Consider the following 26,244-nt stretch of genomic DNA (forward strand, 5'->3'; position numbering starts at 1 on the left):
GGCGGGGGCAGCGGCGCTCCGGCCGCTCCCCTCGGCCGCTCCCCTCAGCCGCGTCCCGCAGCCGCCCGGAGCTGCAGCCAGCGGCTCTCGGCCCGGCTGCCTTCGGCGCTGCTCCCCTGTGCGAGGTGTTGCCCGGACAGCCCCGGCCCTGTAGGAAACACCTCGCATGCAAGAGAAGTGCGGCTCAGGGACAAGATGTGCCTGTTGGGGAGGACAGGGTGGTCGTCCTCTCCAAGAGGCCTCGTCACTTGGTCTTCCCTCACGTGTATCGCTTGAGAATTCGGAAAAGATGGGTTACATCACCATCATTTTAACAGCTCGGCTTTGGCTGGAAGTTCCAGAAGAAGCAAGCAAGTGTGCCAACTCTTTCTTTATGTTTCCTAGGGTAACACGAGGATGGTGATAAATTCTGTAAAAGTTCAATGGGTGAGTTTTGTCCCTTAAGGGGAATTCAGGGAAAACCTAACGCAGGGGATGTTTCCTTGTGTCTCCCCTTTAAACAAAGGATGCACATTCCCAGAGACTCTGGGTATACCGAAAGTTATTGGCTGTATTAGCAACTTATGTATTATTAGCGACTTAGGTGTGCCAGCAGTTTGTACTTTTATGTTTCTTGCTGCTGTGTTGATTTTTTCCCCCCAGAAAATACTGATTTTGATTTTAAGTAGTATTTTGAAGCAGGGGGGAAAAATCTGGTTTTCTTAGGCATGTGTTTCTCTCAATGGCTCTCTGTTGCTTTGCAACCCAAAATACAGACGTGTCTTTCACATGTTTGTTGTTTTGGTAGGGATCAGTTGTTGTAAGGTGTAGGTTGCCATTCATGAGAGTGTATTTCTTTCAGGTACTACTTCAGGTATAACATAAGTGAAATGATGGTAGCCATATGCTGAATTGGAGGTATCTGTCACAGTAGATACAATTATTGATCAGAAGATTTTTGTCATGGACAGAATGTAGGTGCAGAAGACTGGCAAAGTTTTGATATCAATGCATTATCTGGTAAATAGGGATCACTGAAAAGCTGCCAAGAAAAAAACCTTTCTGCCTGACCACGCTGCAAGGTCTCCTTATGGCCTGCTGTAAACTGCCTTCACCTGTTATCTCTGGTTTTCATCACTGTTGGGTCAACTGACTTAAATCACAGAAATACTGAAAAATTGATTACTGAAATGGCTGAATAACACCGCTAATTTAATGAGCTGATTCAGCTTGTGGGAAGCATTTGACAAGTGGCAGAGCCAATACAAAGGGTGGGGAACAAAAAAGACCAGAGGTTAAGGGGAAAAGAAGGGTAAAGTTTTAATTTGGAAAGAGTGGTATGGGAATGCTTTTTCAGTGATAGTAAACAGATCAGCTCAGATGCAGGTTGAGTTCATATTCTAAGAGAAAGGGGAAAACACACAAAGAGCCCCAACAGATTCTGGAATGTGTTTTCTAACAGAAGCAACTTTTAAGAGTCCAAAATTCAGCCACCTACTTCAAACAAAAGGGGTAACATTGCTTTTAATATAATATGAGAAATGGTTTGCTGTTTATCTGGGTGTGTGGATTTTAGATTTTTTTATGAAACTATTTAAAAGGGGAAAATCACTGAAATTTGATTAATTAGCTTTAAACACTTCACTTAGAGGCACTGAAAGTAAGGAGAGGTTTAAACTACTTCATGTTGCTTGTTATTTTAAATTATGTTCCTTATCATATTGTTCATATGTGAATTATATTCAATTGAAATATGTAAATAATATAACCCTAGGACTTTTTTGAAATTAGAATATAGGTGACAGAATTAATATCTAAATATGTGAAAGTAGTAGAAAATAAAAGGCTACAAGGAAGAATGATAATAGAAGCTTGCTGCTTTGTGCTGAGTTAGGAACATATTGATGTTGAGAAAAAATGGTGCAATTTTCCTGATTTTTTTTTACTGTTATAGAGGCTAGTATTGCTATCTGGAAAAAAAAAACCAAAAAAACCAAAAAACCACCCTGGTAATTATAAAGCTACCGAGGATTATTCACAGTGAAAGAGAGACTGCCTCTTTTCTTTCTCCCTTCCTCCTTCCCCTGACATCCATTCATTCTGGAGTTTCTTTTTTAAGGTGGCTTTCACTGCCTCATCCTCTTGTCATGGAGGATTTTGCTGTGTACCTGTGAAGGGATGTGTATAGTTAAAATTCCCTGAGGATTCACTTACCAGATTGTCACACATGAAGTGTTCATGATGGTTGTGTGATGTGTTTTCTACCTTTAGTAGAAGGCATCTCACCCCCTCCCATTCTGCCCCCTCTCCATTTTATTTCTATCTCAGGAACTGCAGAGGAGAAAGTGAAAATGGAAATGCTTGGTCATCATGCTCTCAGGTTAGGTTACAAAAAAATCAGGATGGAAGCAAAAATGTTGAGAGAATCAAGCCTTCATCAACTGCAGTGTGCTGATAGAATATCCCAATTATTCATAGAGTTAGCTGTACAGCATGATAGGAAGAGGAAATTTAGGAAACCTATAATGAAGCAACCGTAGAAAAGCAGGGGGAAAATCAGTAATACATTTTTTCCTTTCGTGCCCTGTGAAATAACTTTGTCTGCCAAAATGATCTTGTGAATGTATAGTAAAAACAACTCCATGTAGCATTTCCCAAAATGTGGCTGTGAACAGGAATGGATGTTAATGATGCCTAGCAAACATTGAAGCCTCATTTTCTCCTACCTCACCCAACCTGTAGCTATTTACCCAAGGACATTAAATACAAGGCCTTGCCTACTATCAACTGTAAGTTTTGAAGTTCAAGTTAAGTTTTTGATTTGATACTATGTTATACTCAGTGGCTGTTACACTTGCAGAGATAGGTATGCCTATACAATAGGAAGGTATTGAAGAGACAGGTCCCTCAACTATGCTGAGAAATCACATTTTTTCAGGTGATGATTGTTACAACAATTCTAACTGGAAACAGCACTGCCAACAGCTTAACTACCCACATGCACAAGAGTAAACTGCAGCAGCGTCTCACTGGTGAAATAATGTCATTTCCTAATACAGGCAAGCTCTCCATCCCTGTGTGAGCTGCCCTGGGGTGATGCTGAAGAGCAGACTCTGGGAGGGAGGGGAGCCAGCTGTGTCAGCTGTGCTGTGCTGACCAAGGAGGCACCAACAGGGACACACTTCCTGTGTACAGCTGGCTGCTGATCCCAGGAGTGAACTCTCAGTTTCTCTCACATTCTGTGCCTTAGCACTTTCTCATGTGTTTTGACTCTGCTGTGCTTGTTCTTAACAGGGGGCTCCTTGTTGTCTGTCTCTCTTTACTTAAAAACTTTTGTCTGAGTTAGCAGTGTATGAAATTCACTGATGGTCCAACTTCCCTGTCTGCATCTATTGTCGGTGGCCAAATACTATAAAATTGGTTGCGAATTTAGAAGGCGTTTTTTTCATAAGCCTGTGGAAATGAATTGTTATAGTTCAATTACATTTAAAAGATCCAGTTTAGGTTCTTAGAGAGATTTTTGCCTTCAAGGCAAAACTGGCTTCTTAGTGATGTTGACCTTGTTGTTGAAATCAGAATTAGAGACGTCACTGTGCTCAATACATGCTTGTAGTTTGCTGTGCAAAAAGCTTCCCTTTGAAAAGGCAGCAATGAAGAAGCAGAATACATAAAATTTCCAAAAAGATGTTTTGTTGCCTTTGGCTGCAATGCATTCAAAAAATAAAACTAAGTCTTCGAAAGAGAAAAGACAGGGTGATTTGTCATTATTTGCTGATTGGAATTTGTGTGCAGTTAACATTCAGAAAGTGTTCATGGAGTTGGTAATGATTTTTGAAAGTGGCTTTTTTGTAGTGTTAACAGCCAGTCATCTGAAACTTAATCTTGAAAGTGAATTACTGATCTTGTTTACAACATTCAAGTTATTCTGTCAAGAAATGAAAAAAATACTGTATGACTTACCTGAATAGTTGCAACAGCACAATTTGCAAACAGATTACTTCAGCACAGAGTTAATATTTCAATCTGTATGATGAAATTTGTTAATATAAACTGTACAGACAATATTTAAGAATAACAAACATGTCCTAGGAGCCTTAATGGGATTAATCCTAAGAAATACTAGACTTTGACCAGTTTTGTGTATGACATTTCTATTTTTCATTTTGCCAAGTATAAATCTTGTTATTCATCCAGTTGTGGTTTGTGCTGGTTGGTAATAAAAGCTCTGCAGACCGTGCAGCTATAGACCACTTAGTTCTAAATTTATTTTCTACGTACTTCACTGTAAATTTTTAAGAATGGTGAGGACTAGCCAACTATGAAGCAGTATATTATGGTCTGCTGAAAAGGAAAAAACTGCTGTATCTCACATAGATTCAAGCAATGTTTGATTTCTTGAATGTAAATTTGTTACCAGAGCATCTTAAACATATGTTTAAGTGCACCCTTAAATTTACTTGCAATCAATGGGATTTAAAATGTACTTTACGTGTCCCACTGATGATTAAAAATATGGCTTACTATGAATATATAGAAGATAAATAACTATGGAGGGTCTGATCAGCCAAGATCTGAGTGTCCTTCTTTTCCATTGGGAGACCAGGTACATTCCCTCTCAAGGCACGTTCAGCTCTTTCAGGGCCGCGTGGTGTAAGTACAATTGTTCCATTGGTTTGAGCAGGTTAATTTCTTCCAGGAGAGAAATGTCTCAGGTTGTTTGGTTCTTTAATACAATACTGTTTATTCAGAAAAAATATATATGTATGAATATTTTTTTCAGATTAATGTAGAGGCAGTCAGCAACAGGCACTTCCTTGTGTTTTATTTACAATTCTGCTTTTTCAGTGAGTTCTTTACCTCAGGGAGCTGAATGACTGTTTCTCAAGTAGCTGGTTTTCTTTATAGTGGCTTTTTGGTTGCCTACTTGGATAGGCTAACATAAATAAGGAAGGATCTGTGTTTGTGGAGTGGCAGCTACTTTATGCATGTTGTCTCAAGGTATCCATGAAGATTTTTGTTTTTGCTCTGTCTTCAGTAGGAATAAGATAAGATATCTTCCATTTACTGCAAAATGAGAATGATACATATGATTTCCTCATTTTTTCTCTTTCACAGTCAAGTCTTTGAAGCCGTACAGAGTTCAAATATATATGTACTTTTTTAAACTACTGGATTAGAAATCACAATTTTGATGAAGTGGTATGTTTCATATGTTGGAGGAGGATATTCTTTTCCATATTACTCTTGCTGTGAAAATCTTCGGTTAGGATGATGTCTTTTTCAATAAAATTGCCTGGTAAAATCATCCTCCTCCTCAGAACTGTATAAATGGATGACTTTGGCTAGTATAACCAAGTTATGAATGTATGACTAAAATGTACTGTGCTCTCTGTGAATTGGTAGAAAAACATAGCCCAAACAGAAAATAAACAAAAATTGATCATATGAGGAGATGCCTTAGAATAGCCTTAAAATGTCTTAGGATGTCTAACAGAAAAACAAAAAAAAATTATTAATATGATAAGAAGAGAAATACTGGCAATGAGAGTTGAGAGTTCTTAATTGAAAGCAAACCTAAAAGAAATAATACATTCAGTAAACAGAAACATGAAGGTTCTTTAGCATGGAAGGAGGCCTGATTGTTTTGGGTTTTTTTGGCTTTTGTTTAAGTCCTGGCAAGATCTGTCCTTATGTTGTATTAAGAGCTGCAATGCACAAAAACAACGAGCAGAGCTGCCTGCAGAGTGCCAAGAATATGGGTTGTTGAGACATATTTTTAACACATAAGGCAACATTTGAAGAATAGACAGGGGGATACCTTGGCATGAGGGGAGAGCATCAGATCTCAGGACAAGGCATTTGTAGCTGTCCTTGAGATAAACAGAGCAATGGGACAGAGCCATCATGGCCCTTTGCCTGACACTGGTTAAAAATAATCACTGTACACACTTCATATGCAATTCTCCCTTGAATGTGTGGGAGGAGAGAAAAAGCCACCCAGGAACAGATGCTCTGTTCTTGTCCTGTTCATGGCACCCTCCCAGGTTCTTATCCCTGCCCTTTGCTCACTCATGCCACACTCAAGGAAAAGGCCTGTTTGATTCTTAATCCCTGTAGGATGAGATCACATCTATGGATGGAGTTGAGGATTGACAGATTTTTTAATAAATTTATTGCCTCATAATAAAAGAATAAGTCTTTCATCTCATGGACCATAAAAACAGTTTCTCGTTACTTTGGTAAGAATCTTGACAGGATAAGGAAAAGGAACAAATCCTAATTTGGGGAACTACTGTTCTATGAAATTGATTTTCTTAGAAAACATGTAACATTGAGTAAATCAAGAATTTTTCTTTCCTTACTTTTCTTCGATGCTTTTGCTCACTGAGGTATACTTGCTGTGAATCAGAGTGGGGTTTTTTTTCCCAAAAATAACTTTATAGTTGTCCAGCATTCTGTTTGTCCCTGGGGCTTCCTGTGTTTCGTTTAATTTTTTTGTCTAAATTCTTTGCAAACTGCCAATGCAGCATCTGTCTTTAAGATGAAAATTTGCTAACACTTGACTATATGACTACAATGAAAGTACTTCAGCTAAGTATTCTGAAGGTTTTGAAATTAATATTGATATTTATTAATGCAGTGTTCCATGTTTTGGAAAGAGATCAAGGTCAGTTGAAGCATTTGTCTGGCTCACATCACATTACATTCAGATTGCACGGGAAATGTCCAATTGCTTTGTTTTGCCTTTGGACAGGTGCTCAGAAGATCTCTCAGGAATGTTAGGGCCATGTTGGGCAGGTGTATTGTGGGGCTGATTCTTCACTTGACTTGAACTAAATCAAGTGAAAGTCCTATGAAGCCAGAGGTATTGCAACAAAGCAAAATGGACATGAAAGGATAGTCAAACACAGACTGTTTCCTGCAGGCTGTTTCCTCATATTCATTCATTTTTCACTGTGTGAGGAGCACAGCAGCCAGGTACAGTGGCAATTGGACATTAGGATGGCAGAAAGGGAATGAGGAAGTACCACTGTCCTGCTTCCTCTGCTAAGCAAAAACAGATCTTTCTAATGACATAGTCTGATTTGAGATATGTATTACAGATTTTCAAAATATATGTTAGAGTATAAATTATTGTAAGGTAAGCATTGTATGGTTTCATATTGGGGTAAGTATATATGGGCTGTCTATTCAACTTCAGTAGTATTTTACTTGCTTTCATAGGACTAAATATGCATACACAGCTGTTATATTCACTAACTAAATCAAAATTTCTGCAGAAGGCCACACATTAAAAGAAATCTTCATTTTAAATGTTTTTCTGTGCATCCTTTCTCTTCAGCTACTTTGTCTTTCACAACCCCTTTCTTACTCATCTATAAAACTTGAATGCCCCTCATCCTCCCACCCACCAAGTCACTCTGGACCATTAAGGTCCTGGAGCTTCTGATGTTGTGGCACTTGGGGACATGATTTATATGATTTAGTGTTATCAGTGTTAGGTAAATTGTTGTACTCAATGATCATGGAGGTCTTTTCCCACCCAAGTGATTCCATGATACTATGTTTCATTCCCTCTGTGATAAAGCTCTTATGGTATCTCCATGTTTTGGAGCCCTTTTATGTCCTCAAATCCTTTTTTTTAGGTTTATGTTGATCTTTCTGCTGACCTTTCCTTCATGCTTGTGTCAGGATAGAATCCACTGCCTAAGCAATTTCTCTTATTTCCACTCCTAGACCCCTGCCCTTCCTGAGTTCAGAAAAGGTGCTGATGTGACAGTGAAGCACTCGGTGAGATAAGTGGTAGACTTCCTGAAACTGTGTTCTCTGTGCAGTGTCTGTTAGTAGAAATGACTTGCAGCAACAAATCTGCAGGATGGAATGGAGCCAGAGAAACCACGAGGAGTGAAAGGTGTCCAGGTTATCTAAGCAAATTGGATTGTGAAGGGGAAAGATTGGAATGTGTGAGAAATTAAGATAGACTGCTCTTAAAAAGTGCAGAACCATTGTCAAGTGTTCTGTCAATCCTGATTTCCTACTGTTTTAACTGCATTTCTTCCCTTCTCAGGCATCTCTTAGGAATCTGGTGATGGTGATGTCAGTTATCTGCCACTACTATATTAAGATGCTTCTTCCAAAATGATAAGTGATGTCATTCTCTTAATAGAATTGTCACTAAGCTTCAGAGTCATTGTAGTGATGTGCAGGGCTCAGCATTTCAGCAAAGCCCTTAGTGGAAATGTTGAAAATCTTTTCAGTTTCCATGTGTAAGGTTATTATAGACTTAGAGGTGTATGGAAAAACTGGAGTCTGTTCTGTGGAAATTTAGCATTCCAGAAAAGCAAATCAGTACAGTGTCAGTGAGGAGAAAGAGCTTGGTGATCCATGGGATTGGAAGTGTACAGTGGGAAACTAGGAGTGTAATTGCACTACACAGTGAAGTTGAAGTATATAAATAATTGATCTAAACTGTTTCTAAAACTGTTTCCAGAAGTGAATTAGTGCAGCCACCTTAGTTTGGCTCTGAATACATGCTGAGGAAGACTGGCTGTCTCAGTGACAGGGCACATTGGCCTGAAAGGAATGTGCTAACCTATCTGCACAGCTCCTGAGACCAGGCCATGTGGGTGTGGAATGTCTGCAGTGTCTCTGCTCTGACAGGCCCAGTATCACAGCCAGCTGGGACCTCTTCACATTGCATACCATGGTAGGAGAGATGTGCTGTGAAAGCACTTGCCTCAATGAGCCAAGCTAAATGAGTATTAACAGATGATATAATTTCCTTCTCTGAATGTACCATCACAGAGGTAAAGCTCTCTTGAAGCTAAGGAACTGTGTTAGTAGAAGAGCATAAGTCATCAACTGACTAGGAATATACTCACTCTAAAAATCAAAACAGAATTTTCACATTGAGACTGCCATCTGATAGAGTAGCTACTAAAGGGACTTTGGTCAGTTTCTGGAATAAATTAACTGGTACAACTGCAAGTGTAAGAGTTGAGTACTCGCAGTGATTTAGGAGTTCCCTTCTAGTCCTATGTTTGTATGTCTCACAATTCTGTTCAAGCATCAAAGTCAAGAATACATTCCACTATTGACTCATCTGGGAAGAGCAGGATGCTAATTATAACCTCGTGGAGTAATAGCCTGCTCTTATCTTTCATGTATCTCTTATCTACATATATTTCAACTATATTTCAGTTAACACAGTTGAGGTGTGAAAGCAGTGGTTTGTCTGGTAGCCAGAATATATAACCTTAAAAATGTGTGGGGAATTAGACTGCTTCAGTTAGACAGTTAATGAAGCACTTTTGTTTTATTGTGATTCTTTTTAAGTAGCAGTGATAGAAACAGAGAACTCTTGGCCAAATTTCTTATAACAATATGCCAAACAATATACATAATGATTTCAGTCATTCTAGTCATGAGGTCCTAAGAATTGCTGAATTCAGCCAGATGAAAAGTCTACCTAACCTAGTAAGTAGATATTTATGGAAAAAATGTCTGGAGGCAGTCATGCTTGCAGTGATTTTTCCATCATGCTCTTCAGGCCTTCAGTGACTAGGAGACTCTTTTGTTTAACAGTTACTGCTGACCTACTGAATAGAACTGCTGAATCAATGAAGTCATGATTTTTCTGGTCCATGTGCAGTTTATGCCTCACAATATGTAATGAAAGTAAGCTTGGTATATTATTGGAAAAAAGGAAAAAAAAAGCATGGCTTCCAGTATTTATATTGGGAAAACTAGTGAATTACTATTACCAGGTCACCTTTTGAATAAAGTTCGTTACTTGATACATTGCTCTCATATTCTTCTCTACATGTTTTCTAATTCTATCATAACATTTTTGATAATGTTCCAAAGTATTCATAAAGTGTTTGTGGCCTGAGTGCTTACAGGGGAGATTTTTCATGTTTTTCTGATAGTTTTTAAATAAATCCTAGGTATGTTTGTTCCTTCAAGCACCAGACATTTTCATATTTCTTTCCTGGTGATACTAACACCCCATATATATACATATATGTGTATTTTCTCTTCCCTTCTTGATGTGCATTGCACTTAATGACACTGAATAGCCTCTGGCATTTTATCACTCATTCAGTATTGAACCACCTCCAAAGCTTTTCATAGCTAGTCCCACATTTCCTCAGCCTAACAGTTTTGTGTCATCTGATGTTTATTCCTTTGTCTAATTATGTGTGTTCTTTTTCACAGTGTTTATGAATACATTGAAGGCCCACATCTGTCAGCTGAGCCTAAGTCAGTGAATCCTGAAAAAGAATACAAGCAATACAAAATATGGCCTATAAAATAATTCAGCCTTTTTTCTTGTTACTAAAATGAATTTTACTGTTTTAGTGTTATTATTTATTTATTACATAAGTAGATGCATTTTTAATTTGTTTTCACAATGCAGATCTACTTGTCAAAGCTCTGGTAGGATAATGGAAATAGAAGACAAGAGAAATTCACTGCTTTCTGATAATTTAAATATCACACATGTTGACATTAATGGCTAACATTTTTATTTCATATTTCACTGTATGGGATTCTTGCACATACTGACAATTTAAGGGTGATTTTCAGGAAAGAACTATAAAAAAGAAACTGTTCTTTTTATTTTTTTAATTTTAGCATGCAAAGGTTGTCTTTGACTGTCTTCAATCTCCTATTGGCTTAATCCACTATACTTACTTATTAAGCTATGAATACCTGCAAATCCTTTAAAGGATTAACTGTATTTGCCTGCTAAGCTTTCTGAGGCAGTTAAAAATAACTGCAGGCTGATTCTACTGACACACTAAAAATTGGACCTGCTCTACATTTTATGTTGTATCTGCTGCTGCTTTGACAGATGTGATACAGTCTGGAGGTACTTAAACCTTCTGTGAAGTTGGGTTGACCAAGTGCTCTCAATACCCCAGTTCTGGCTAGCAGCTGTTTTCTCTTACAGCCCAAAGAGGATCAGCATTTGCTTTGTCTCATGAAAAACGCCAGTGACCAAGAACATACAAGCTGGACAAAGAAATTCAGCTTAATATAAATTCATGAAATCAAGGTGTCCTTCTCTGAAGAAAAGGCTTTGCTTTATACAAGTGGTCCACAGTGCAGTCCTTCCTGTTTGGTATGTTTTTTTCTAGCTGTACTCACTGACTTCAGAAAATGTGTCTCCTTTCTGCATTTACAAAATTGTTATATTCTATTGCAGTATAAGCATGCGTGCTGGATGCTGCTAGGTATTGTTAGGAAGGCAGCCAAATATATTATATCCATCATTATATCCATAAGTGGAAGCCTTACAGGGCATGCACAGTTTCTCTCAATGGTCTGGAGAGTGCAGGAGACAGCAGCACATTAAAATGTGTACTGACTACTTCTATTCCTGCTGGCTGTCAAGGAAGCAGATTTGGACTCCACCATCTTTCTATATTGCATTTTATAGTACAGTATATAAAATGGAAACTTTGAGACAAGACTTAGCACTTTCCATAATCTTTTGCCAGGTATTTTCTCTCGGAAGTCTTGTACAGAAATTTATGGCTGCAAAATGATACCATAAATGCTGGTGTTTTCTTGCTGTCAAAGGACAGAATGGGACAGTGACTCTCTGCTACAGTGATTTCTACTTTCATTAACAGATTGTTTAGGTTCCTGCACAAAAAAAAAGCAGAAGTTCAAGTGCATATAACAGCTGAAACTGGTTCTCACACTTTTATAAGAGCTGAAGAAATGTAACATGGCATAAAGTTATTTTCCCCCCAGGTGATAGGCATCAGGCTAATTAATACTTAGCTGAGTGTATGAAACCTGCATTTGTTTAAAGCTGAAGGGGGAATATTGAAAACCAAATTCAGTCAGATGTAGGTACTCACAAGGGTCAACTCTGTCAGCATTCCTTATAGTGAACTCCTGACTGTAAAACAATATATGAATATAGAATAATATGAACTTGGGTTGGGCCTTGCCAGCACCCTGTCAGAGTGTAAAGCACTGACACAGGTGCAGAAGGAATGTTGGATCCATCCGTGTGGATTCAGCCTTCAGTCCCTAAAAGTATGGCTCCTAGAATTCTTTAGCTTAGCTAGTTGAAGAGGCTAAGTAGTTCGAAGTTGGTAATTAATTACTTAATTATTATGCTATTTGGCAGTAGGAGGGCTGCAGGTTTTCCTGCTCTTCTAAATACATAAGCAAACTGCACAACCCAAGCTGAAGGTTCTAGCTCAGACACAATGAGCATTATAACTCTATTAGCATTAATATGTGCTAATTTATGTCTAAAATACATATTAAAAATTGTGCTGAGGCAACTTCATACTGAGCTGTATCGCACACACATTATGCTTTTACTATTTCTAGCTAAGGAAAGTCAACAAAACCTTGTGAGAGTTACATTTTAACCCCTTTTTCCAGTCAATGTTGGTCTGCCTGAGGAAGCACCAAGGGTAAGCAGATACATTGCTTGTGATACTTCAGTGTTTCTTAGAGCTAATTGCAGAATTTCTGCAGTACCTTGTATTGCACTACTCAAGCAACAGATGACACAGACATACCAGATAGATTGTGTGTTTCAATACTATTTGTTTCAATACTATTTTTTCTCATTAGGTATATATTCCTTAATGTTTGGTTTTATCTGAACTTCACCACAAACTGTCAAGTTAAATTTTACTCAACGTGTATTTTTGGAGGCAGAAAATGGACTTGTACAAAATGTACTTCCTAACATAAACTACCTAGTATTTTGTTGTGAAGAGAAGGTAGCATTCTTATGTTTTAAAAGAGAAATCTTGTGGAACCCAAGCTTGTCAAATTTTTGCCAGAAACTTGCTGGTTGCCTGCCAGCTCTCTACCCATACACTTGGCAGGTGGCCCAGCCTTCCAAGAGCTGCAGCTGCCTCTGCGGCAGGGCTGGCAGCACTTGCAGGGCTGCAGGTCCCTGAGCAGGTGTCCACATGGACTCCTCCCAAAGGGTCCCTGCCACCCTGGCCCGAGGGGCTGTGCCTCCTGCTAAGGAACTTCCAGGCCTGGAAATGTTTTCTCTTGTGCCAGCTTTTAGGAACCCACATTCTTTACTTTAAGAAATTGTTTCATAAGTGGACATCCTATTTCTGTCACTAAGGAAGGCCTTGTACCTGAAAGCAGGGATGGATGCCTTTAACACATCACTTTGTAGCAGTCCTGCTTCTGAGGAAGGTTCACAAAGAAATGACACAAAATGCAGCAGCATGTCTAGAGGAATGTTGCTTTTTAAGTTGGAATTTGGCTTCTGACATTAGCATTAGGTTTTGTTGAGGTTTTGTGCTTTCCTTTTATCTTAACAGACATTTTCCCCACCCCCCCCCCCCAAATAATATTTAATCTTATTTGAGATTCAATCAGACATCAGCAATACCTTGTGGACTAATATGCAATTTTTAATGAGTTAAATATTCATGGTAGTTGATACAACCTTGGTATTAATGTATTGTGAAAGAACTGTAAGAATAAATAGAAGCTGATAAGCTTTATGCTGGTGTGTACATGGTTGTTAGTATTTTTATTCTATCTTTTTAGGGCTGAGAAAAGTACAATTGAAGAACATGGAGCATTCTGACATGTGTAACTCTTTGTACCAAAGTAAGTGCCAACTCAGGTTAATAAATAATAAAAGTGCACAAAACAATTTTTGTTCCTTTTCCTGATTAATCTTTAATATTTTGCTGCATTTTGAATAGCTTGATAGAAAACTTATCTTTCCTAATGGAGCTCTATTCCAAAAATAAATCAATTCCACAACAGGAGGGTTGGAGAAGAATTATTTTTTCTGTTCCAGCTATTGTTTGTATATTGCTACTAGATGTCATGTAAATAAATCAATCAATCTCAACTTTATTGAAGCTAAATAATGATCTTGAAAGACACATGTGAATGTAATGAAGCAACTGTGATACATCAAATATTTTATAGACTGTTGTCTAGAGATGATACCTTTCCTTGACTGCCCTCAAGGAAATGTAGTGAAGAATTTTTAATTAACATAATACAGTAGAGCATAAGAAAGTCTTGTAATTAATTTGGCATATAGAATCAGTGATGCAGTGGAAGATGATATTCTGATAAAATTTCTCCAGCTTTGTAACTTTTTCAACAAAATTGCTTTGTGATTTTACTTCAGACCTTGCCCCACTGAAGGCAGTAAGTCTATTCCTGAAGTTCCTAGTGGGGTAGAGTAACAGTTTCAGAGTCTAGGTGGACATCATTTTGGCTTATACAATGTTACCTCACAGTGCAAGAGATGAAGGACTAAACGCTGCCTTATTTAGGGAACCAATGGCCTGTCAAAATCAGTACAAAAGTACAAAAAAAATTCCTCTCCTGTTTCTCAGCTAGTACAATATGTTGGAGTGGAGGTTAGCCTTGTGCATTTTTCAGATGCTTCCAAATAGCTGCCCAAAATGACACCAAGCTCAATTGATTTGCCCCTGTGCTACTGCAGTGTTATGTGTATTGAAAGTACAGGGCGGGGGGTGTCTGTTAATAATAAAATTAGATGACATAGAAAAAAAGTGTACACTCTCTTTCTTGCTGATGTGATGACAAGTAGTTTCTCTGATTTTATTACTCTCTTGCATTAGCCAATATAAAAATTTTGCCAACATGTTTTTCACAACACTTACAGATTACCAATAACTGCCTAACTCCATTTCTGCTTACCAACTTAGTAACAACATGCTTACATAAAGTAGACTATGATGATCACATCTTCAGCTGCATCCTGGCATAGCTCCAACTGCATAGCTGTTGACTTCATGAGGATTTGGGTACAAATTTAAAGTTAAGCCTGTGCTTAACTGCTTTGTCAATCTGTCTCTCTCTCCCCCTCTCCTCCTGCTGTTACTATCATATAACATCTATGAAATTTAGCTCGTGCTGACATGAATGAATGTTCAGGTATTTCTATACACTCCTTGTACACAAAGATGTGGTTGATTTACTCTTTTTCAAGCCTGAAGAAAAGACTGCATCCACTGTGACTTCCAGAGTGCTGTGAGCATGTGTGTTTGTTTATCTGTTCTCTAAGGTCACGTGTGAGCCTCTCATCCAACCAAAACTTCTGTAAGAAGGGAGACTGCATTTCTGAATAAAACCTTCTCTGGGATTCTGTGCCAAAACTCATGCTTTTTGTAGCAGTTATAAATTAAGTAATTTGGTTTTTGACTTAAATCATTTAGAGGTATCAATGGCTTCATAAACATTTTTTCATTGTATTTAAAAACATTTACAACAAAATACTACATCAGTAATAGTACCAAAGATTTAGAAAGTGAGTTGTATAACTACTATTATATATCATCTCACATACAAAACTAAAATTATTACACAAAGGAAGGTATAATAAAATTATGGCTGTAGGCAGTGACTTTCATGAAGAGTGTAAGTTTTTCAAATACTTAATAAACCAAGATATTTTACCAGAAGTGTAACTTTTGTTTATGTGATTTATGTGCATTTTTCCCCAAAACAGCATTCAGCTACAATAAGGTTTAGTTGGGCATTTATACATGGCCACATTAATGAATGTGATATTTGACTGTCTAGAGAGATGTGGATATATTTAAACAAAAGGTTTTATAACTGCTTTAGTTATTGTTATAAATCAGAGCTAAGTGACAATATTGTCATAAATTAGAGGGGAAAAATATTTTAAGCACATATTTTCTTAAATTTTATCTCCGTAAAGGTTGGAGAGCATTTCTATGTATCTCTTCATAGTTTGGTATTTGCTAGATGTACTGTTGTTTCCCCTGGCATATCTGTTTTCTAAGGCAAGGGACAACAGAATCAAGAAATAAACATCTGACCATGTCACAAATCCAATTAACTCTGACAAGGGCTAGTAAAGTCAAGTGAATAACAAAGCACTGCTGTCTGGAAGCAGCTTTGCAGGCAGTAGGACACCAGCTGGACGAAGCAAAAGTACTTCAGGCAGCTGAATTTTCTGCCTCCACTAAGACCATCTTATACCCCGGTGAGGTCACAACGCTGTAGCATTTTCAAGTGTCACATCTCATCTCTTCACTGTTCCTAAGCGGCAAGGAGGAGGAGGAGGGAAGCATTCCCCTCACAGAATGTAGAATGTGTGCTAATGTCATTACAAGGTAATGCAGCGAAGCAGAAACTGCAGCTACCATTGCACAGCCTCTCCTCAGCCACCACCACAGCATTGGGTTATGATAGAAACCTCCAAGAGATTTCAGTGCAGCAATCCTTGGGCAGAAATCATGGTGGTTTTCTAATCCCAAGGCCTGTGCATGTTCAAAGTAGCTCTCCTTTTTCTAGCTCTTGATGCATGGAGCTAACCAATGTCCTATTTAATGGAACTGAATGATTAAATGATTGCTTCACCGGTCTGCTGCATTCATCCATGCTTGAGACTCAGAAATGTGGGGGGATTTCTCATTTGGAGTATAGCAGTGTCAATCTAGAGACATTCCTTTGGCAAAATTATTTTGGGTTTATCTTGAGACGAGAATCCACTCCCTGCCCATCTGACTGGAAATTGAAATTCTTCAGTGCTTGTTTCCAGATAGAAAGGAAATACGTGCTCCATTTACTTTATCTGTGTAACCCAAACAACACAATGTTACCCTTGGAATCTTTTCTTGCTCCAGCCTATTTCCCTGTCATGCAGTATCCTTAGGTGAAATGCTTTCCACTTACACTGTAGTAATGGAAGGAATCTTAGACCCCTATACAATACTCAGTGTTTTAACAGTTAATTGTCAACATTATTTGCAGCTCCTATTTTCTAGTAGCCAGAAGAGTCAAATATATAGTTTGTCAGCTTTAACATGGGTTATAAAACTGAAACAAACAGATATCCTCAGCTTTGAAATGGAGGAAGGAATATTTCTTAGGAAACAACATGAGAATTTGTGTTAGTTCATAACTCACACCTAGTTTGCATCTGAAATTTCCCAGCACTTTTCTAATAGTCCTATTTAACTGAAATTAAAATTACATTAACTTCAGCAAAATTTTCCAAAGGGAGATTTCTTTAGTTCAGAATGGGATTTCTGGGTTCTAGAAACCAGAAACATATACATACAATGACTCAGTGATTAGGTTATTAAATTACTAGATTTAGAGCAGGAAACTGAAACTGTTTCCCCTCTTCTAATTCCACATGTTTCTATGCACTGCATCTTTTGAATCTATCCCCCCAAACTTTAAAGAAATACTTATTAATCTTGGAGTTGGTCCCAATTTTCCTGATACAAACAAATTAGCACGGGGTGAGATGGGCAAATTGAAGTGTCAAGATGGTCTCTGAAATCAGAAAAAGGAGCAAGGAAACAAGGAAAGAAAAAAATTATGCAGGATTGCTTCTACAGAAAACTAAAAATTAAACATATCATGCTTGTACATTTTTTTAACTGCATTGAAACTTGATCTTCTTGCTACAACTTTGGACACAAATAGAATTTAGCAAATGGAGATATGCTGTAGGAGCAGCACAGGCATATGCTGACATACGATTACCATATGTCAGTCCACAGTGATTCTCAAGCTCCTGAGACATGTTTTGTTCTTTAAATAGTTTTCCATCTTTTTAACATCTTGAAGCACATAGACTATTTTCAATATGCCTTTTTCCTCCTTCCTTTGAAGCCACATGCATTTACAACTGACTTAGATTAGGCAGGAAGGACAGATAGAAAGAAGCTAAAATAGCTTTCAGAAATTACTACTGCAGTCAAATATATTTGGAAATTCAAGAGTCAACATGAACTATTAAAATAAAATTTAAAGTCTACATTAATCTTTATAAATAAAGAAAACATATGGGTTAGGATTTTTGTCTTGCATTCATCCAGGATCACATGCAGTATTTTGTTCCTGGGATGTAACACAGCAAGTTAAAATTTAATTAAAAAAACGACAAAACCCCCTTTGTATTTAATCATGTATCATTAAAACCTGAGGTTTTGACTTGAACTGGAGACTGTTTGAGACAGAACCTCACAGACTCACACAGAGAACATAGTAGCTGCCAACAGGCTATTTTCTGTTGCTTTTCACAACAAACAAAAAAGGGATATTTCAGTATGATCTGCAGATGTGCAGCATGATGACATTTAGATGCAAGTTTTACAGAGGCCTACAATTTTAGGCAAATAATGTATAAAACCCCCTCCTCTTTCTTAAAAAAACAACTCCATCACTAAAGACTTAAGATCTTTCAAGAAATTGTGTGGCAGTCTTATGTTTCTAAGCTCCTAAAAGCTTTGAGGGGAAAAAATACTTCAAATTTACTCAAATGCCTGTGAGAGCTTAAAAAAAAAAAAGGAAAAATAATGAGAACATACATAAAAATTCTATTGCACATGTTAAGGTAGAAAAACTGTACTGAACACATTTTTTTGATTTTACAACATCTCACATAGGCTTTATCAGCAAAATAATTAGTTTTTTAAGTGAAAAAAATGCTTTATATTTCTCAAGAGAGAAATAATCTATTTCTGAATGTCTGGAGAAATGCTGAGAATAATAACTACAACAAACAAGTCATTAGTAAGAATTTACCTTTTCAGTGCCTGGAGACATAATATAATTTCCTAATAAGCTCCAGCCTCCTAGCTGTTGCAAACCAAAGACATCCAGTATTAGAGTTTCCTACTAAGTGTGCATATCAGCTTGGGCCAGCACAGGAAGAATTCTCGAGGCTGGGCTGAAAGAACCAATGTTTCCTCAAAGCCTCTGATTCATCACAGGTACATTTGCTTTCTAGTGTCTTAAAAAGGGTCAAACTCTGCAGTGTTGAAGGGCATAAAGTAGTGCTTGACACATTGGACATAAACACATATATCACGCAGACATCCTCCTGTTAGGAATAAATCAATTCCTGCTTGCACTAAAAGGCACTGATGTAATCACAAAATGCTTTAGAGACCTTTTACTCCTAACTGGGTAACACTGGAAATTTTGCCCCTCTGCAAGTTATGGATTGGGTCTTAGCATACTTTTGTTGAAATAAAGGTACTCCAGTCAATTCGAGAGTTGAACTGGAAACCAAAGTCCTGTAAGGTTTGTGCTAGCCTTCTCTACAGGAAGGTAAACAACCCCAAATGAATGGTGATATGTGAATAGTTCTTCCACAACCTCTTTGTTTGCCAAAGTAATTGTAATTGAGTGGGCAGGTTTCTTCTGGATGACACCAGAAGAGAAAAATGAAGGTTATATAAAACCATATTTTGTTTCTTATCCTAGGAAAGCCTTACATGGCACAATCTGGATGATGTCTGGACTTAAACTCATTACCAGAAAAAGATAATGATGCTGTTGTGAGAGCCAAATGAAGGGACAACACATAACACCATACACAAGGAAAATCAGAGGAGATCTTGAATGAACAAAGAGGATGTACATGATGGAGTTATTTACCAGGTACTATAACATGAAGAAAAGCAGAGCACCTCTTCTCAAAAGGGAATTACAGAAATTAATTGAGGATACTGTGGCATCATTCATTTAAATCCCTTATGCTCCAGAGTTCCCTGTGTCTCAGTAGCACCCCCTTGCTCTCAGAAGATTTGCACCCACTTGTTCTCTTTCCACGTCACAACATCCTGTCTGTCTGTCTGTCTCCTAGGCTCAGCATCTCTATCTGGCTGTGAACAAAGCTGTCACAGTGGTAAACACTGTCAGAAAGATTTCCTGTCTCCTTTTTTTTATATGTGAAAGCAAGGGGTAAGAAGGGTGTACTCAAGGTGTTTTCCTGGCACTGCTACAGTGCCTGGAGGGCAAAGGCTATTCCTCTTCCCCTGCGCCACCAAGCAATCCATGTTCCAGCACCAGAGGGAAGAGCAGGGTATGAAACAAGCAAAACAGTGTCACTCAGAACCTGGAGGAGTGAGAAAAGAGGGCTGCCTTTTGCTTGTGAGGTTTTTATGTACATAGTGGAGACTGGTGTGAAACATATCTATGGGAGACAGGTGAGAGGGGAACTCGGTGCTTCTGAGAGGTCCCGTGGCCAAGGAGGTTTTGTTAGAGAGCTTCTTTTCAGGGAGTTTCAAAATAGGTGATGATGATGTGCAGTACTGGGCTAATTCCCACCAGATGCAAAATAACTTCTGTGTGAGAATATACTGGAGCTGTGAGGAACCTCAGCCCCTGCAGTTTACAGCTGTCAATCTGCTGCTGCTGCTCTGAATGACTTGCTAAAGTAAGCACAGCCTCTGCTGGCTTATTCACTGAGCACAGACACATCAAATACGTGCAATACACAATAATTTTCCAGGAAAATATATTCCATAGCACTCTGAAAGTAAAAATACTGTATTTAAATGAGATTCACAGCAGCATGTTTTATTGACTTTGAGAGACAGATTCAGAAAAAGAGGATTACCAAGCTGAGACTAATAGCTACGTTCAACATACTTATGCTAGTTTACATTGTAAACAAGAATTCCACAGACCCAGGCAGAAAAGTACCTGGGGGTGTTGGTTGACATCCAGATGAACATGAGCGAGCAGTGTTCCCAGGTGGCCAAGAAGGCCAATGGCATCCTGGCGTGTAAAAGAAATAGTGTGGCCAGCAGGACCAGGGCAGTGATTGTCCCCCTGTAGTCGGCACCTCAAGTTCTGTGTTTAGTCTTTGGACCCCCACTGCAAGAAAGACATTGAGGTGCTGGAGTGTGTCCAGAGAAAGGCAACAAAGCTTATGAAGGGTCTGGAGCAGAACTCCTATGAGGAGCAGATGAAGAAGCTGGGAGTGTTTAGCCTGGAGAAGAGAAGGCTCAGGCAGGACCTTATTGCTCTCTACAATCCCCTGAAAGGAGGTTGTAGCCAGGTGGAGATCAGCCTCTTCTCCCAGGCCCAGCAACAGGGCAAGAGAAAATGGCCACAAGCTGCACCAGTGGAGGGGTTCAGGTTGGACATCAGGAAGAATTTTGTCACTGAAAAGGCTGTCAAGCATTTGGTACAATTTATCACTCCTGGTGCTGGAATCACCATCCTTAGAAGCATTCAAGAAATGACTGGATGTGGCACTGAAGTCCTATGGATTACTTACATGGTGGTGTTTGGCTACAGGTTGATCTTGAAGGTCTTTTCCAACCTTAATGACTCTTTCTTAATGATCATTCCATATATAAACATGCCTTGTTTTATTGGACAGTGCCACCTAGGGGGTAATGGCTTTTAAACTAGAGTGGCAAAGGAGAGGGAGCTCTAATAATAACATAGAAAATAATTTCTTCCATTAAATTCTCTTTCAGAATATACTAGGCAGACAAAGTGATGCTGAGATTTTCATACAATGGAATATGACAAAAACTGTAATTTTCACAGGTCCCAGCTGCCCATACTCTTTTCCCTCTTCCATAGTGAGAGAAATCTCTTCTGGCAGTGATTGGGGATGCCACAAATCCCGATTTTCTCTTTTGCTAGCCAGGTCTTCCTGGTATGATCAGTGGAGAGGTTATCTACATCTCATTACAGCTGTAAGGCTGGCTAAGAGATTGCTGTGTTGCTGTGTTTGAGTTTCCAATTACTTGAAATAGAGCCTTGAAAAGTTTGCTTTTTGAGGCCAAAAGCAGAGAGAAGCCCTGGTCTACTTCTACTTAATCTAGTCTGCTAAAGGAAGGTAGTGTACAAGGCAGGAATGAGATGCTGAGACTACTCTGTCTGAGAGCAGATAGGTTTTATCCTGACACTTCCCCCACTGTCCTTGAAATTACAAGTTACAGTTGGCTCCTTCGGACTTCTAACAATTTAACCTAGAAATGGACAAAAGAAACTTAGAAAAAATGCCCATCTCTGTACCATGTTTATTTTCTTCAGAATTAGATTTGTTTTAAAAGCCTGAATTGTGGTAATTTCTTTCCTGAAAAAACAAAATTCCAGGCCAGGTAATATTTTAGGAGTGGTTTGGGTTTTTTTCCCACACACTTTTTCATTCTCACAAATGGTATTTGATTTTATTCTGTATCTTCCACAGCAGATGGCGTACCTGCCTCCCTGAGACCAGAGATCCCAAGCAGCATGCAAATGATACAAGAAACTCCTATAATACAGAAACAATAGTATAATATAAGAAACAATTATGCAAGGAACCTGCTCCTCTTTCCTTAGAGGAAAGTAGTGATGCTACCACAATATTTTTGAAGGAAAAATGTCAACATTTTTGATTGCATGACTGTGTGTTTGAATTGTAATAAAGGGCAGGTCTCTTTCTTTCCTTCAGTAACCTCCACACACACAAGCAATTGAGTATTAATAAGAAGAGATTTTATTTAAGTTCCTTTTAAAAATAATCCATTCTAAAAAAAAAAAGGCCAGCTGATAAAAAATGCTTTTTCTGCCCCCTAGAAATGGAAAAAGAGAAATTATTTTGGAACTACAAGGCACAGACATGGCAAAAAGATGATGGAAGTTATACCAAAGCTTGCTGTAAGTACCCCTCAGGTAAACAAGTCCTGTGCTAAAGTTATGGCATGATGGATTGTCTGAGGCTGCAAGATGTGACTGGGGGTGTGTATTCTGTTGCCATCTGTTAGAGGTGGGGCAGTTATCTACTGTTAATTGGGCCACCTGTCAAAACCAGCTAGGGCAGTTTTCTTTAGCTCTTCCACAACCAACCCTCCCTCCGGGAGATATCTGCTGTTAATGGGCCACTGAGTCTCACTTTATGGCTGATAAAATTACATCATCCCATTGGGAGATGCTCCACCCAGGGGGAGGAGCCAAGCATTCCTACCTGGATATAATCTAAGATTTGGAACACCACAAGCAGCTTTTTCCCCACTAGATTCCCAGAGGAGAACCAGGTCCATCTATACCACCACTGGACTGTCAGAGGAAAACTACACTCTTTTACAGGATCACAGCTTCAGCAGAACCACACCTGTGGTTCTGGATATAATCTGAGATTTGGAACACCACAAGCAGCCTTTGCAAGCAACCGGAACCTCCTGTGCAGGAGGGCTGCAGCCACCATTTAATGGGACTGCTACCAACACCCTGACCAACAGGGTGTCAGGTCATATTCTGACTCTGACCGTGTTTTTTTCGTACTATTGCATTTGTATTTTTAATTTTCCTAGTAAAGAAATTTTATTCCTATTCTCATATCTTTGCCTGAGAGCCCCTTAATTTAAAATTATAATAATTTAGAGGGAAGGAGTTTACATTTTCCATTTCAAAGGAGGCTCCTGCCTTCCTTAGCAGGAGCCTTTTCAAGCTAAGACATGGATAAAGCAAACTCTTACTGTCCTCTAGATGTCATGATGTGGAAGAGGAGCAGCTGGATACCAGAGCTGCCACACTTGAAGCTAAATAGATTTTGACATGATCTTTAAAGAAAAGCTACAGTACGGCACGGCAGATTCACCACGGTGCCCATCCTGTTGTGACATGCTCTGGAGCAAGCACGCTCCTGCTCAGGCACTGGGAATAAACACTGGACCAAACCTGGGAGACAGGGACATGGACATCCACATCAGGTCCACACTGGCCATTCTGGATTCTGGCTTGGTCACTCAGCATAGATTTTTGGTGACTTCCTTGTTTTGATAAAATCAGAGAGAATATGCAGTTACACTTGTAGCACAGTGCTCTTCCCTTTATAGGTTTTATTTCTTACCAAAGCAACATGGTTTTACATATACATGCACATATAAATAAAGAGCATGGCAACTTTAACAAATAATTACAATGTTAAATATATACACATTAGGAAGACTTGCTATTGCAACTTTACTGCAGATACTTACAAATACATACCGGTCTTGTCCAACAGCTTTTTCTTACAAAAGAAGATACAACAAATTCAGAGACTTGGGAAAAGATATTTAAGAATAAGGATTGTGTGATTCTTTCATATATATGTGTCTAAAAGAAAGCCTGAAGATCAGAGTTGAGTGAAGATGAATTGAAGAAGCGGTGATAAATAGTAAGTTATTAGACATAATTTGGAATATTCAGAACTTCAAGTACAAAATAGGAAGAATCATCCTGCTCTTCAAATTCCTGAAATAATCCCGTTCCTTTTCAGAATCCTTCATGTTACAGGGCCTGGCTCATTAAAAGCTGTGATTTAAAGGTGTTCAGAGCTGGTGTGTGTTAGAGTGCATTTCCTCCTCACTGCTTCCCTGTGTTAAATCTTTCCTTACCTACAAACCTGACCTCTCTGAGGGCCCTGACAGCAGAGTTGGGGAGAACACTGTCACTGGAGGCCACTGCAAGAAGACTGCTAAAAAATCCTGCTTCCACTGAATCCCTTTAGCTGTTGACTTTCCCAAGGACAACTTTCCCCTAACGTGCAAGAGGCACACCATAGGTGCAGTGTGCATGAGACGCTCTGAGCTGTCTTGACAAGTGTTGTCTGCTGGCAACGAGACAAAAACCGTACAAGCTGAAGTCTCTTAATCAGAACTGAGTGTATCTACACTTGCTGTCACAAGCAGGAAAACAAGGTGATGCTTAAGAGGAATAAATGAGGAAAGAGTGGGGCAAGGGGGAAATCTTGGAGAATCACATCTGGAGAAATAATAGAAGAAAGTGTTCCTATATCAACAGATAACTGTTGACTATTACTGTGGAAGCAGTGTCTGACAGGAACCCCACAGTGACACAGAAGAAGCACACAGTGCACGCTGATGATAGCCATTAAAGGTAACTGTCCCTGTGTCTATGGAGCTTGACTCCAAGGGACAGAGACACAGGGAACCTTTTGGTGCTTGAAGGGGACATCTCTGGGGCACCTTCAAGCCTCATCCTACTTCCTGTTGTAAATAACTATGAGGGTTCAAAAGAGAACCCCCTGCCTGGCTCCTCTGCACTCATCCACAGAGTCCGTGCCCAAGAGGCAGCACAAGAAGTGGCTACTGAGCCTACTAAGATACATCGTAGCAAAGGTGAATGCTTAAATACTATGTATAGCAGATCCAAGTAATCACAGCATCCATTCGCTCGGAAAAGCCCTCTGAGATCAGGAAGTCCAGCCTATGACTGAACACCAGCATGTCAACCAGACCATGGCATTAAGTGCTATATCTAGTCTTTCTTTAAACACTTCTAAGGGCAGCAACTCCATCACCTTCCTGAGCAAGTCATTCTAATGTTTAATTGCTCTTTCCAGGAAGAATGATGCCGACCCTCCCCTGGCACACCTTGAGCCTAGTCCTGTCACAGGTTGCCCAGGAGAAGAGCCTGACCTCCCTTTCACTTCACCCTCCTTTCAGGCAGTTGTAGAGATTGATAAGGTCACTCCTGAGCCTCCTTTTCTCCGCGCTGGCTCCCTTGGTTGCTCCTCGTTATCTTCTAGACCCTTTGCCAACTTCACTGACTTTGCTGGACCCACTCCAGCACCTTTTTGTCCTTCTGGAATTGAGGGGCCTGGAATTGTACACAAACACCTAAGGCTCTTTAATATTCATGACTATGCCAGTGCCATTTATCCCATGTCTGTTAATTTAATAAGAAACATAGTAACAACCATTACAAAGGCTAATTGGGGTCTTCAGTGTGATGAGGGTTTTGTGCCCCTGCCCAGGCTTTGGGTGTCCAGTGCCCGAACAGCCACTTAGGAAGGAATGTGGGATGCAGGCACTTATTGCCATTAATTAGTATGGTGAGAAGCACCCTAACAACACTTTAGATAGTCCACCTGATAATCCACAAACTAGAGAATACATTGAATGGAAGCCTGTAGGTCACTGCTATTGCTCCAGAGGGATCACAGAATGGGTCGGGTTGGAAGGGACCACAGTGGCTCAGCTGATCCAACCTCCCTGCTCAAGCAAGACCATCCTAGAGACACTGCACAGGATTGTGTCCAGGGGGGTTTTGAATATTCCCGGTGATGGAGACTCCTCAGCCTCTCTGGGCAATCTGTTAAGGTGCTTGGTCACCCGCTCAGTAAAGAAGTTCATTTCCATGTTCAGGTGAAACTTCCCACGGATGAGTTTCTGCCCGTTGCGTCTTGTCCCATTGCTTGGCACAACCAAGCAGAGCCTGACTCCATCCTCTTAGCACCCCACCTTTAGGTATTTATATCCATTGATGAGAGCCGGCACGTCTCAGCGGGGTAGAAAGGACAAACCCCGTTCGAGACAGCGGCCGGCAGCTGCCGGCGAGCTCGTGCCGCGGGAGGAGCGCGCACCGCCGCGCCCCGGCCCCCACACGCCAACATGGCGGCCCCGCCTCGCTCGCCTCTCCCTCCCCCCGCCGCGTCCTGACGTCACATCCGCGGTGCCCCAGCAACCGCCGGACGTCGCG

The 26,244-nt window shown here is 39.6% G+C and overlaps 1 long non-coding RNA gene across 1 annotated transcript; it reads left to right on the forward strand.

Moving 5' to 3' along the window:
• Positions 1–7,770: 7,770 nt before the first annotated feature.
• Positions 7,771–23,022, forward strand: LOC115914666. Its single transcript, XR_004061434.1, has 5 exons — positions 7,771–11,107; positions 13,537–13,599; positions 19,234–19,410; positions 22,336–22,416; positions 22,775–23,022. It is a non-coding gene; the product is annotated as an uncharacterized LOC115914666 (long non-coding RNA).
• The last annotated feature ends 3,222 nt before the right edge of the window (positions 23,023–26,244 follow it).

This window comes from Camarhynchus parvulus, chromosome 2, assembly GCF_901933205.1.
Source record: "Camarhynchus parvulus chromosome 2, STF_HiC, whole genome shotgun sequence".
NCBI classification, from domain to species: Eukaryota; Metazoa; Chordata; class Aves; order Passeriformes; family Thraupidae; genus Camarhynchus; species Camarhynchus parvulus.